The sequence below is a fragment of the Peromyscus leucopus genome, chromosome 14 (genome assembly GCF_004664715.2).
Source record: "Peromyscus leucopus breed LL Stock chromosome 14, UCI_PerLeu_2.1, whole genome shotgun sequence".
Taxonomy (NCBI): Eukaryota; Metazoa; Chordata; class Mammalia; order Rodentia; family Cricetidae; genus Peromyscus; species Peromyscus leucopus.
In genome coordinates, this window is record NC_051075.1 from 34,390,919 (window position 1) to 34,404,352 (window position 13,434).

Consider the following 13,434-nt stretch of genomic DNA (forward strand, 5'->3'; position numbering starts at 1 on the left):
TTTGAACTCACAGAGAGCCTGCTGTTTCTCCCTACTGAGTGCTGGGATTAAAGACGAAAACCACCATATCCAGTGAAACAAAAGCATTTGCTGACATGAGTTTGCTCGTTCGGTTTGACATGCTTTTGGTTAAAGACTACCAAACAGGAGAAGCAGCAGCTCTGCTATCTGAGGCTGCTGTCATCATCTCACTGTCCCCCTTCTTACCATTTCCTTCTTTCCTCCCTAGTCATATTTTTATTTTTGCTTCTCTCTTCCTCCCTCTGCCCCTCTCTCCCTTACTCCCACACACATACCAGTTCACAAATGCAATGAAGTTTATCACTTATCAGAGGGACTGACTTGACAAAGGAACACGCAGAGAATCGTTCCAGAGCCACTGAAGATATTTGGTTCAGATACCCATCCTTAAGGCACAGCAGAGTCACAATACAAAGAAAAGCAACGTGGGAACTAATTTCTGGCAACCAAAGCAACTGACACTGAGTGTGCTGCCATTTTTGTTCTCTGTAATGCAGGATGGAGATATCTGGACTCCATCCAAATTGTCTCCATCTCTAGCAGCACTCAAGCAAAATTCCGTGTGTTTATTTACAGGTTTAAAGATGACTGAGTGAGGGCAAGGCCATCTGACACCTTGGTGGGAGTTCATCTTCAAATATAAAGTAGAAAGAATGATGAGGATACAATTTAGTAGTAGAGTTCTTGCTAAGCGTATATGAGACATAGGTTTAAAATACAGTATTGTGTGGAGAAAGGGGCCAAGATGAATTCAAGTTGGTTTGAACTCTTGGTCACTGCATCAAAATGACATGAAAGTTGATCCTGAACAAATGAAACTCGCAGCTTCCTTCCTTCTTGTCTCATAGAGTGTTTGTCATGGCCACTTTGCTATTCTTTGACAATACACACGAAATATGCAGAGAAAGCCAGGTTAACAGAGACAATGTGAGTGAAAAGGATTGTGACCTTTGGGCTGAAGAGTTAGGTGCTCACGACAGTATTGTGCGGACCTATTTCCTCTATGGCAATGTATCCATTGCAGTTTTTCACATAGTCAGTAGAAATATACAAACATCAGCAAATCCAGTAAGTAGTTCCACAGAGTAACTTGAATATAAGGCCAAGGATCCCAGGATAACAAATTACCGTTGGCTATGTAAAAATAGAGAGTCACTACAAGACTGCCATATCTGTATAATATTATGAGTCATTTAGTTTAATATTATTCATGAAATGATTTCATATAAATTATTGAGTATTTTTATTTCCTTTTTCCCTCAAGGGAATGAAATTTATCAAGAGAAGTTTTTTCCAGTATGGGGGAACCTGTGGTTGATTAAGGAACTATCTAAAACAATTCTCTTCCATATCCACAGTGGAAATCTTCTGAGATCTGCTCATGTAATGCAATGGGGAAATCAAGCACTGGGCACATGCGCATGCCCTGAGTTTCCCCACAGTCTTGATGGTGACAATGCACTTGGTTCAAGATTTCCTTAACAGAAGCTCAACTATTTAGGAGGCATTCACTCACAAAGATGTTACAAAATGCATTAGTTGACACTTGCCCTAGAAGCCAGCATATCTGGTTCAGGGAAAATGGGGGAGGTTTTGAAAGGAAGTGTCAGAGTCATGCAACTTGATGAATTCAAGTAGGTCTGAACTATTGGTCACTGCATCAAAATGAAATGAAAGTTGATCCTGAAGAATTTAAACTTGCTTTTATTTGGAAATTTTGAAATTATTTGTAGCAGCTACATTTGGCTATGATGACCTGTGTGCATACTAGCCCCCATACACACACCACATACATGTATATGTAAATGTTCTGTCCTTTATGACTAGAGTTCTATACATTCAGCACTTTTAAGTTCAGAATATTATGATGCTCCTACAAACATATGGCAGCATCCTTACTAGTTCTTTTATACATTATTTTCTTTACAGACCAAATAAAACAAAATGGAATTATTTGTTTCATCTCCTAGACAGAAATACTTTCTGTATAAAGCATTTATTTATGCATACATGTGGATGTATGCATTCATACTTATAAATGTGTTAGGACTGTTGTGCCTGGTTTTACAGTATCCGATATTTCTCTATGACTCTGAAAGTTTCAGTTGTCTCATGGTAGTTTGCCATCTAAGATATCTTTCAATTATTTTACATCCAAAACTCTTTACTAGTTCCTGCCCAGCATGTTTTACAACATTATGAAGCCAGATTACCCAAGGAAGGCAGAGCAATGTCTATGCTTAGTGAATTCTCCCTTGAACAACAGGTTGCTACTTATCTGCCTGAATGTCTTCTTTTTAACCTCTGCCTTTAACAGACAGGCTGAAAAGAGAAAAACCTCCAGGTGTACAGCAGACAGAGAGATGTAGTAAATCCATTTTAGCTTTCATTTTTAGACTCAAACAGAGGAAAATGAACCCACCTGTGATAAGCACATAGCAAGTGAATACCAAGGCAGAAAAACACAGATGTTAATCAAAGTGTAGAACTTTTTAACACACATAGAGACCCTACTCTGTCTGAAAAGCAAGTGACAGCTTATGCCTTATATAACATATTGGAGAAAGCAAATACCTAAGCTACGGAGTTAGTGAAGCTTTGGTATATGAAGTTTGAAATGTGTATAGATACAGATACCAAGAATTTTGGAAATTAGTAAGTAATAATATGAACAAGGCAATGATAATCCCAATGTACCTAGTGACTAACAGGCATTTTCTACTGACCAGGAGACAAATAACTACTTTTCTAAACATTTGGAAAAATGTACAAAACTAATAATCACAGATCTTCATAATATGTTGCTTAGTTTATTGTAAAATCCTTTACCTGTAACAAGCTGTGCAGAATTATTATTTTACAGGAAATGTTTATTTATTCTTTGCAGCTGCTAAGTCTCTCTCTATTAACCACACACAATGGAGTACAGCTGCAATTCCAGCACGTGGGAGTTGAGTTCAGGCCAGTGTTAATAAACAAAGCACACAGAAAAAAATAGGAAAAAAAATGTCATGACGGAGGTTAACAATATGTTCCCATTAACCATAACAATGGAGACTTCTAGTAATTCACCTCAGGAAAAAGAGTGATAGTCTCTTCTACTGATAAACGCTTTCTTCTGACTTGACCACCAGTATAGCTCTATGTGTTCAAAGATAGGTGTCGTCCATAGGGCTGTCATAAAACACCCTGCCCTGCCAGCCATGTGAAATAGTTACAAAAACCTACCCAGTCCTCTTTGTTGGAGTAAATTATAAACATCTAGTGCCACCTCCTTTTACCACTATCTAGAATGATGGCGGGGCTGCCATAGTAATAATAACAGCTAGTACAACAACTGACATTGGCACTTAATGAAGCTTCTTATCATATTGTATAAATTCATCTAAACTTTGTAACAGCAGAGTATTGTGGTATATGCTGTTCCAATAACAACTGCTTCTATATTTGGCATCTTAAATAGTGTTTCATTGCTGGTTATATTGAAATTAAGGACTGCATCTACAAATACTAGAGTTAGAGCACCCATTTGACCACATGTACTTCCCCTTGACATTTCACAAACATGCCATTCTGCACAAGTTCTGAATTTATTGCAGTTGTTCAATGAGCTTCTGCAGGTGAAGACACTGCCCTCCTATTCATCTTTGGTCTCTGATACATATGTCAGAACTAGGAAGTTGTGGTTGGACAATCAGTTCTAATCTAAAGCCCAAGAAATAGCCTGATAGCTCCTCCTTCACAGGAGAATTCTAGCATTAAATGAGGTAATGCTTAGAAAGCTGTAGAATACTGGTTTTCACATCTAAGTAGACAGAAACCATGTAAGCTTCCAAATGGCAGACAGCATTAATGCAAATGGCAGAAAGCTTTAATGCATCCAATCTGGATTGAGAGCAAAACCAGAATTCAGAGAAATTATACTCATTTTCCAGAGTATTTTTTTGGTGCCTCATTCAGGTGTTCTCTGAATAGCATTTACCATCCATAATGTATTATAAAATTATTTTCAATATATTCTACTCATAGACAGTAGTAACAAGACTTACTACTTTAATTAATTCAATTAGAATGTATTTGGCTAGTGGTCAACATAATTAAGTTCAGCTGAATGTAACAGTTAGATTTTTAGCCACTAAAATAAATAACAGAATAAATTTCTTGAAGTCTATTTTAAGTACATTAGCAGTCACTTGCTAGCATGTTACATCTCAAAAGAGATAATGAGAAAAAAATTTAAGATATTACCCATAGCTATAATTCCATTTTGCTGTACTATATTTTGGTTGCCAAGATTACATTCTGGTATTAGATTTAAATATGACCTGAAGGAATATTTATAAAAACAATAATGCTTTACAGTGTTTACAGACAAATGTCTGATTAAGTAAAACAATGATAGACCTAGACAGTTCAGATCCAAGTTCACCAAGGAGAATAGAAGTCATTGATTAGTCACAATAGTAAAGGCTTTTTCCCAGAAGTACTTTCAAAGTAGCTTCATTTTATATGTATATACCAAATAGATAACATTGAATCATCAGGCAGTTATAAAGTTTTGACAAGCATTTCAGTTAATTCTTTTTTTTTCCTCTTTTCTTTTCCTCTGCTGTGTTTCTCTCCTATTTCTGCTCTTCCCATAGAACCCACTAACACTAATCTTGGGATCTTAAGGAATGTAGTTTCCTGTTCAACAGAGGCTCACTGGACTCTGGAGCCTCTTGAGGAAGAACAGTTTGGGGATCAGCAGCTGGATCTTGTAAAATAAAACAGCCAGCTCAAAATAAACCTGAAACCCACAATGAAACTGTAGCATCAACATGAAGACTGGGAAGGGGCACAGAAGAAGGCATTTAGGCTACCCCAGGGCTTCCCTGGGACATCAGCATTCCTCTCTCACGGAAGCTCTTCATAAGCACTGTGACACTATGGCTCTTAGCCAAGTTTTAATAAGCAAATCCAAATTAAAGAGATTTCATAACATTCTCCCAGCTATTGAATTGTTAAAGAAATTACAATATACTATATTTTCCTAATTTTACCTGTCCTTGGGTGACTCTCATAATGTGTTTTATATGAGATATAGGCTCTCATTCTTTCCCCTATTTTATATTAAATTTGTAAAATTCAATACAAATTTCATTAATTAACATATTGGTTAAACATAGTACATATTGTATTTAAAATCAGTTGGGTGAACATTTTTTTCACTCAACATCAAATTGCATTCTTTTCATATTTTAGTGATTACATTTGGTTCTTTGAATTTTTATTGATGGTGACAATAGTTTTCACATGTATATACCATGAAATATCATGGAAATGCCATGAAAATCAACTTGTTTTTCAAAATGATAAGATAACATTAAAATTCAACTAAGAACTAGAAAAGTAAGAACAATAGAGAACCAATATTATTAATTTTCCAAACTTAAGACTCAATTAAATTGAAATCTCATTGTACAGAAAAGCCTCATGTCAAAATGGAGGGACAGTAGGTAGACCCATCATGCATCATGTTTGACCTTAATTTCAACAAAGACCTGCATTTACTTGGCCATGTGATCATGGTAAAGAAAAATAATATGGATTTATATTTATAGAACTGAATTATCCTAATTTTAGGGTTCCCTAAGATACTTGGATCAGGAAACACTCTGGCGATTTGAAAAAAGAAAAAAGTCTACAGGAAGAAAAGAAGATAAGTCTACTGACTTTTAATATAATACTGGAAATAGGAATTTGAAATGCATCAAAGATTAGAACATGCAGCAGTCAGTAACTGGCAATCTGAAGTCATATGGGCAATTGAGAAACTTGTAAGGAGATTATATATTTCCTTCAGTTTGAAGATTACATCTTAAGTGCCAAAGACATGCAAATAGCTATGGAAAACATGTCTTTGTGTAGTAAAGAAAAATGATAAGATACAAGAAACATATGGGAAATGTAAGTGTAATTTAGTTGTAAATTGTACTTAGCATTTATGAAACTGTTCATTTCATAGCATGTCCACATGCACTTACACACACACACACACACACACACACACACACACACACACACACGGAGGAGAGAGAGAGAGAGAGAGAGAGAGAGAGAGAGAGAGAGAGAGAGAGAGAGAGAGAGAGAGAGACTCATACACACAGCTGCATTTAAAATAAAATAACTACCTGGGGCTACAGATGTGGCTCAGTGGGTAAAGTGCATTAAGACCTGAGTTTTTGTCTCTTGGATCAAGCATGTCTGTACACATCTTTAAGTCTATCACTGAGGGCTGATTAGAAACAAATGCATCCTGGAGCTTTCTGAACACCTAATCTACTGAGTGGCCAGGTTCAGATTCAGTGAACGACCATATCTTCAAAAGTAAGGTGGGAAGTAACAGAGGAAGACAGTGACTGTCAACCTCTGGACTCCGCATGTGCAAACACAGATGTGAGCAATAGCCCCAGACATACACAATCGCATACAATCATACTCAAATAAAAATAAATAGCTATATAGACAATAGAAAAAACAGCAAGTTATTAGTTTTGAGCTTTTGATTCTAATTTTAGTAATTTCCTATATATATATATATATATATATATATATATATATATATATATATATATGCTCAATATTGGTACTCTGTCACATGTTCATTTATATATGTATATGTGTATAAAACGTAAATCTTTTCAGTATGCACATACGTTGGGGGAGTTCCTGCAGACCTCTGCAGCTGGTTTGATTCCAGAGTGTTAGCGCCTTGCTTTGATCTGTGTGGTGATATTTTATTTGGGCTGAAATGTGGTGATATTTTATTTGTGCTTTAATAAATAAAGTTTGCCTGGAGATCAGAGGGAAAAGCAAGCCATTTTAAGTAAACAAAGAATTTAGACAGCAGTAGCACACGCCCTTATTCCTATCATTCATCAGGTAGGATCTCTGTGTGTTCAAGGCCACACTAGGGTACAGAGCCAAGAGTGGTGACACATGCCTTTTATCCCAGTACCAACCATAGAGACCTGGAGGTCTGTACAGACAGACAGAAAGTGACAGAGCTGTGTAGGAAGAGGAAGTGAGGTAGCTGGGCTAAGAGAGCCAATGAGAGGGCAGAACAGCAAGGCAATAAAGGCGTGGGTAGACAGAAAGTAACTTGCATTTGGAAGCTGCTGAGTGGGTGAGGTGGGTTAGTGGTGGCTTTCCCTATTTCCCTGATCTTTCTCTAAGGCTTTCACCCCTATATTTGGCTCTGTGTTTTTTATTCAATAAGACCACTTAGAAATTTGTCTACAGATATGCCTTTTGTGATTGTTACCCTTTTCTCTCTGGTACCGTCTATTTGAAGTCTTATCTGAGACTTTCCTAGGGGTTCTATGCCTATGCGAAACTTGTTTGGGGGACAATCGAAAAACTGAGAACTTTCTTTTGGCATTTTCCCTTGGGTGGGGGTGGGAGTGGGAGTGGGGCGCTTAGATAAGAGGAGTTGGGATACGGAATTTACTAGCTAAAGGTACAAATTGTATAACAACAAAAGGGTCCTTTGCTAAGCTACAGGGAGTCAGTTGTCTAGAGACTGAACCCTGTGCAGCTGGAAAGACTAAAATTTCCATCCGCAGAGTGCCTCTGTGCCTTCTTTCCACCCACCCTCATGAACCCACATGGGATATAAAACACACATACATATATAAATACAGAACACTGAGTATTAGGCTGATAAGAAAAAAAAAAAACTTTCAAAATGAAATGGAAGCCCCCTTTTTTAATGACATCATAAACTATTTCATTTACAAGATAAAAATGCACATTTCAGTTGGAGATAGTGTCTAGGTTAGGCCTGGGGGCCTGTGTCTACCTCCCCTCTCAGTGCTGCAACACTATCTGGCTTAGACCCTTAGGCCCTGTACGTACAGCCAGGCTCTGTGTGGGAGTCCATATATGTGTGTCCGTCCCTTTGGGGTCTAAGAGGCCCTTTTCCTTGATGTCTTCCGTCCCTAGTGGCTCTTACAAACTTTCTGACTCCTCTTCCACTTATAAAGAAGAATTAGTTTTCTCCAACAGAGAAACACCAGGTATACAAACCACACTTAAGACAGGCCCCATGCTGACCAGTAAATAGCCAACACAAGGCAAACATAATAGCATTTTTGGAAGGTTTTGTCTCACAGTGCTTTGCTTTGTCTAGGTATCCCACCCCCACCCCCCCACCCCCCCACCCCCGCTTTACAGATCATTTGCCATATATTATGGTTTCTGATTTTGTTTTTCAGGGTTGTCTGTGTGTGTGAATTTGTGTGTCTCAGCATCTGTGTGTGTTTCTTGTGCCCTTTCTATTGCTCCTTCTAAAATGTTTGTTGATATGTTTTCATTTATTTACCATCATCATTATTATTTTTAGATGCCTGTTTGTATTCTATTGATGAAAAAAAGGGGTTGCATTTGGGTGAATGGGGGTGTGTGGAGTGTCTGAGAAGAGTTAGGGAGGGGAACTGTGATCAGAATATATTGTACGAAAAAAAAACCCTATTTTCGACAAAAATATAAAAAGCTTTAAATGCAATTATAAAAAAGAAAATGTGTTTTTTTGATTTAGATACTACTTTTTAGGGAAAATTGAGCTAAAGTCCATGAAGGCAAACTAAATGGCTTTCTCCTGAATTGAGAAATTTATTAAACATAACAATCACATCATGGGAACAGTTGCCACTTGTTAAGTGTGTTATTGAAAACATGAGAAGCAGCTGTAGCACGAGAGTGAGTGAGGGGATTAGATGGAGCAGACACAGGAGCTTTTGCTTTTTAGTATCTTGAATCATGAGAGAGAATCCTTTCCATATCCGTTAGGTCTCAAACCTGGTGTAAAACTCAGGTGCCTAGTAACATATCAAAGCAGAGGCAGGCTCTTCCAGCATCCCTCAGTTCCTACTTGTCACAGCTCTTCCTGGCTGGCATCCCTTGCTCGCTACCCTGAACTTCAGTTCAGGTATTGGACAGGGCTTCCTTCCCCCAGCCTTTGGCCCCTGTATAATTCAGCCCTTTTGGCTATGCCAGTCTCTTGGCCCAGGCACTCTCTCTTGGCCAGCTGTTCCTCTTTTGATCTCCCTCTCCCTCTTTCTCACATGGTCTAGCTCAGTCTGGCCATGTCCACTATGGACTTTTCCAGATGCTTCTGCCTCTGTCCTGCTTATGCTCTCCCTCGTGCCTACAATACATCTTCTCCATCTGGGAGCAGTCAAGTCCTTCTTTTTATTTATTTATTTTTTCATTCACTATGTAGTAGTCAAATGGACTTTGCATTTCCTTATTTAACACGTGTTATATAGGAGTCATGTGTCATCATCTATGTAAAAAAATATCAAAAATAAGTCTTTTATGTCAATACTATAAAACTTGTGTTTAGGACAGGGAATTAAAAATCTTTTCATGTTCCCCACCTCAGAAGACTTTTACACAAATGTTTCAATTCTCCCCACCCAGTAAAACTTTTGTTTATACAAAGGTCCACTGCTCTGTTCTAGAACTTGTTGGCCTGGAGCAGTGGCCTCTCCCCCAATCCTTCCTCAGTTCCTGCATGCTAACTATTTTCAGACTAGCCAACTGAGTAAGACAGCGAGGTTGGACCTTAGGCAATGAAGAAAAGATAGAGCTGCCACCTGAGTTAGAATCAAAACCAAATTCACATTCTGTCTCTGTGTGTTTGCTCTCAAAAGCACACCCTCTTGATCGAGCATAAAGTTTGCCTTCCCCAGACACCTCGGTTGGAGTGGGGGTCTCTTTCATTTCAACCCTGAACATAATTCTGATATCTATAATGATGATTTTAATGATACATGATGATATGAGTTGCTGCTATGGATGGAATATATTTCAACAAAATTCATCCAGAAACTTCACTCTCAGTGAGATATTTGGAAGCATTGCCTTTGAGAGGTAATTAGACCGTAAAGGTGAAGTCCTCAGGTACAGAAGTCTCAGAGAAAACATGCGTGCTTGTTTCTTATCCCCCTCTGGGGCATCTTACAGACCCAGGCTCTTTATTTTTGTGGTACATGTGGGTACATTTAAATCTGAGAACTATTTAGAATTTTTACACCTCAGTAATCTTGTACAAGATCATTTCCATGACTCAATAATAAATAATTCCAAAGAATGTTCATAGAATATATTGCAGAGTTGTAGTAAACCTACCAGTTTCTGATACTGGAAGTGCTGGGAGTTTTGGGGTGGTTTGTTTGTTTGGTTTTGTTTTTCAATCTTACTGTTTGGCTGGAACCTTCAGCTGCGGCTTGATCCAGAAAGCCCTAACCCTCCCTCAAGTCCCACCCTCTCACAGAAGCTCCAAAAAAGGAAACAAACAAACAAACAAATGAAAAAAAAAAAAAAAAAAAAGTTCCAAATTTCTGGTGTCTGCAGCAGCTCCTCCCCTGAGGTTGCCAGCAGCCTAAGTCCACATCCAAAGTGTTATGACTGGGCACAAACCCAGCTCATGGAGGATACATTTTCACCCCCTCACCTACAGGGTATTTAAGCTCTCTGCTTTAGGTCAGACACATGATTTCTCCTGCCCCTTTTCCTACCTCAGTCTCTGGGGGCTGGAGGATTCACCTAGGAGTTGCTTTGCTCAAAATAATCCTGTTCTTTTACTTTTTCAATTTGTCTTGATCTGGCTTACTGAGTTGATGGAGAAACCTACTATTTGAGGTACAGAAAACCTAATACTTATGAGACTCCTATGATACGAACAGAGAAAAGTTGCTTCTAACAGAAAGGAAAGCTGAAAGGTAACAAAAGAACCTTGCTGGTTAGAATTGATTCTGCCCCATTCATCAAGCTTGACTCATGAAAACAAACAAAAACTATCAAAGAGACTGGAGGGTTGATTCATACCATAAAATGTTACTAATTAGTTGATATAATTTTCAGCTTAAAACATGTTAATTATTAATGCATTGTGCATTAAATGCTTCTAGACAAGCCTGCTGCCGAAGAAAACTTGCCAGGCTGGCCAGCTTGACATACTGTTAGGTTCACAGAAGCCCCCCCCCCAAAAAAAAAAATGGTAGTGCTGGTGACAGTGTCCTAAACAGGACTCTGAGAAGATGAAAGGATTGTTATTGGGTAAACAGAAGCTCAAGAGTACCTTTCCATTTACCAGAAAAGCCACTGCCTTCCTTATTCAATCCCCAAATCAACTACCTCTGGCAAGGGCATCTAACTCCCAGTTAATCTGAACATATCAGAACGTATCAGAAAGCCAGCCCCACCCAATCCACCCCACTACCTCCTTGCTGACTGACTATCAAAATCTGATTGCTTTTCTGCCATTTTCTGTTCTCTCTGCCCCTCAAAAATAGCCTTGACAGTTTGATCCCCAAAGAATCCTTTCTGTCCACCCATGGAATGGTCCAGTTTAGAGATCTGGCTTTCACTGCACTCTTGCTTATGAAAACACCAGACTTGCTGACTCCCACAGAGTGGAAACCAAGGAGTAGAACATAATTTTTTTCTTTCCCTTTACGCATTTATGTATATCTATGTGAAAAACTAAAAATGTTCCTTTGATGGAAGCAAGCAGAAAGGTGTCTAAGGCGTGAAAACCAGGAACTAGGCTGGTTAAGCATTTAGGCTTCAAGCAGCACCGTTCAGCTGAGATCCATTTGGATAAAGAGTCAGAAGATTCCAGTCTAAGGAAACAGGATCAGCTGAGGAAATGGTGAGGTGAGGAAGCTGTGGCTTGTTCTGTCTCTCTGATCTTCCAGCATTCACCCCAATACCTGGCTCCAGGTTTGTTCTTATTTAATAAGACCTGTTAAGATTCATGCTACATTCCTCATTTAATTTTCAAATAAAACAGAAAACTTGGTCTATGTAACTTTTTACTTCTTAATTTACACTAATAATTCTGACTATGTATCCTAAGAATACAATTATGCATCATAGCTCCTTACTATGCCACTATGATAGAGTTAAAAATAGCTATTCCTGCAAGAAGGCAAACTGTTTAAGCTTACTTTCTTTAAAAAAATGATCATCTTTTTATTTTACTGTGTGTGTGTGTGTGTGTGTGTGTGTGTGTGTGTGTGTGTAACTCAGTGCTCCTGTGGAGATCAAAGGGCCAATCAGGGAGCTGAATCTCTCCTTCCAGCTTTACATGGGAACTGGGGACCAAACTCATGTCACCAGAGTTGCTGAGCAGGCCCATTTTCCCCATTCAGCCCTCTTGCAAGCCTCATCAAACTCACATTCTACTCCCTCCGCCTTGGAGGAACTTTGTTAAGACAGAAAGTAAAGGGGAATGAAATGACAGTATGCTTTAAGACAAGATGTTTCCGAGGAGGTCAAACAAGGCTATTCTAGGGAGACATGAAACACTGCGTCCTGTAGAGCAGCTAATTAAAATAAGGGATAAAGATCTCAAAATAGATTCCAGAAGTCCCTAAGTTTGACCATATTCACTAAAGCTCTCCTGTCACAAGAGACAGCTGAGGGTCACTCCCACACAAGCTTTTTTTTTTATGAGCCAATTTTTTTATTTACTCATTTCATGCATTTGAAGTACTTTTCCATGACATCCTTGGCCTGCAAGTCTTTGCCATAGTTAACCACTTAGACAACTGCAACCAACCACATTCTGTGGCTTCCCGTCTAGATCAATTTTACAGAGGCCTACCCATTCCTCTAATTTCTTGCTGTCATCAACCTAAATCATGTTGATTTGGTGTTCAGCATCCCAAGTGTCTCCACCAACTTGACATATACAGGCTCATCACAATTGGATGCGAGCACACAGAGATGGGTATGGCGCTTTGTCTAAGGCTCTGTCCGCTTTGTAGATACCACATGCTAGGCCATCATGGATGAGGACGGTGTTCAGCGCCGCTTGTAGAGCAGTCTGGATGTCCATTACACCTCCAGCACGATGCCTTCCTTGGCCTTGGCAACGGATTACAGTTGAGGCCAAACTTTGAAAGCATCCAAGCCTCAGCTTCTCTGCAGCTTAGCAGCCGCAGGGGAAAAGCACAAGCTGACTTTTGAAAAGAAGTTCACAGGCTGCTTTCTGCACGTGAAGGAAGCAGAAACCAGCCAAAGGACCCAGAAGAAACAAAGACCAGCCAGGCTGCCTACAAGAGGCTCAGACCCAATGAAACAGGATAAAAGGACACAGTCCTAACCTGTTGATCCGCGAGGAGGCTGTGTACTGTGCTCCAAGTTCCCAGCTTTTGTGAATCGCCACCCTGCAGGGTGTGCTTTCGATGCAGCTGTCTTTGAGTTATTTCTGCTCCTGTCAGTGACCCCTCACTCATATTCCTGTAAGTCACCCCAATACAACTCACCGATTCACAAGCAGGATTTTGGTTGTAGCTATACATTGGTCTGCCATGGGCTCCCTATCTTGCTTGAGAAGACATTTGTATGCATATTCCC

At 39.2% G+C, this 13,434-nt stretch overlaps 1 protein-coding gene and 1 pseudogene across 1 annotated transcript in view; both read right to left on the bottom strand.

The window, feature by feature from the left end:
- Mdga2 (MAM domain containing glycosylphosphatidylinositol anchor 2) overlaps positions 1-13,434 on the bottom strand; it is a 779,363-nt gene that overhangs the window by 317,154 nt on the left and 448,775 nt on the right. The gene's annotated exons all lie outside the window — the stretch shown is intronic.
- LOC114684628 lies at positions 12,057-12,993 on the bottom strand (annotated as a pseudogene).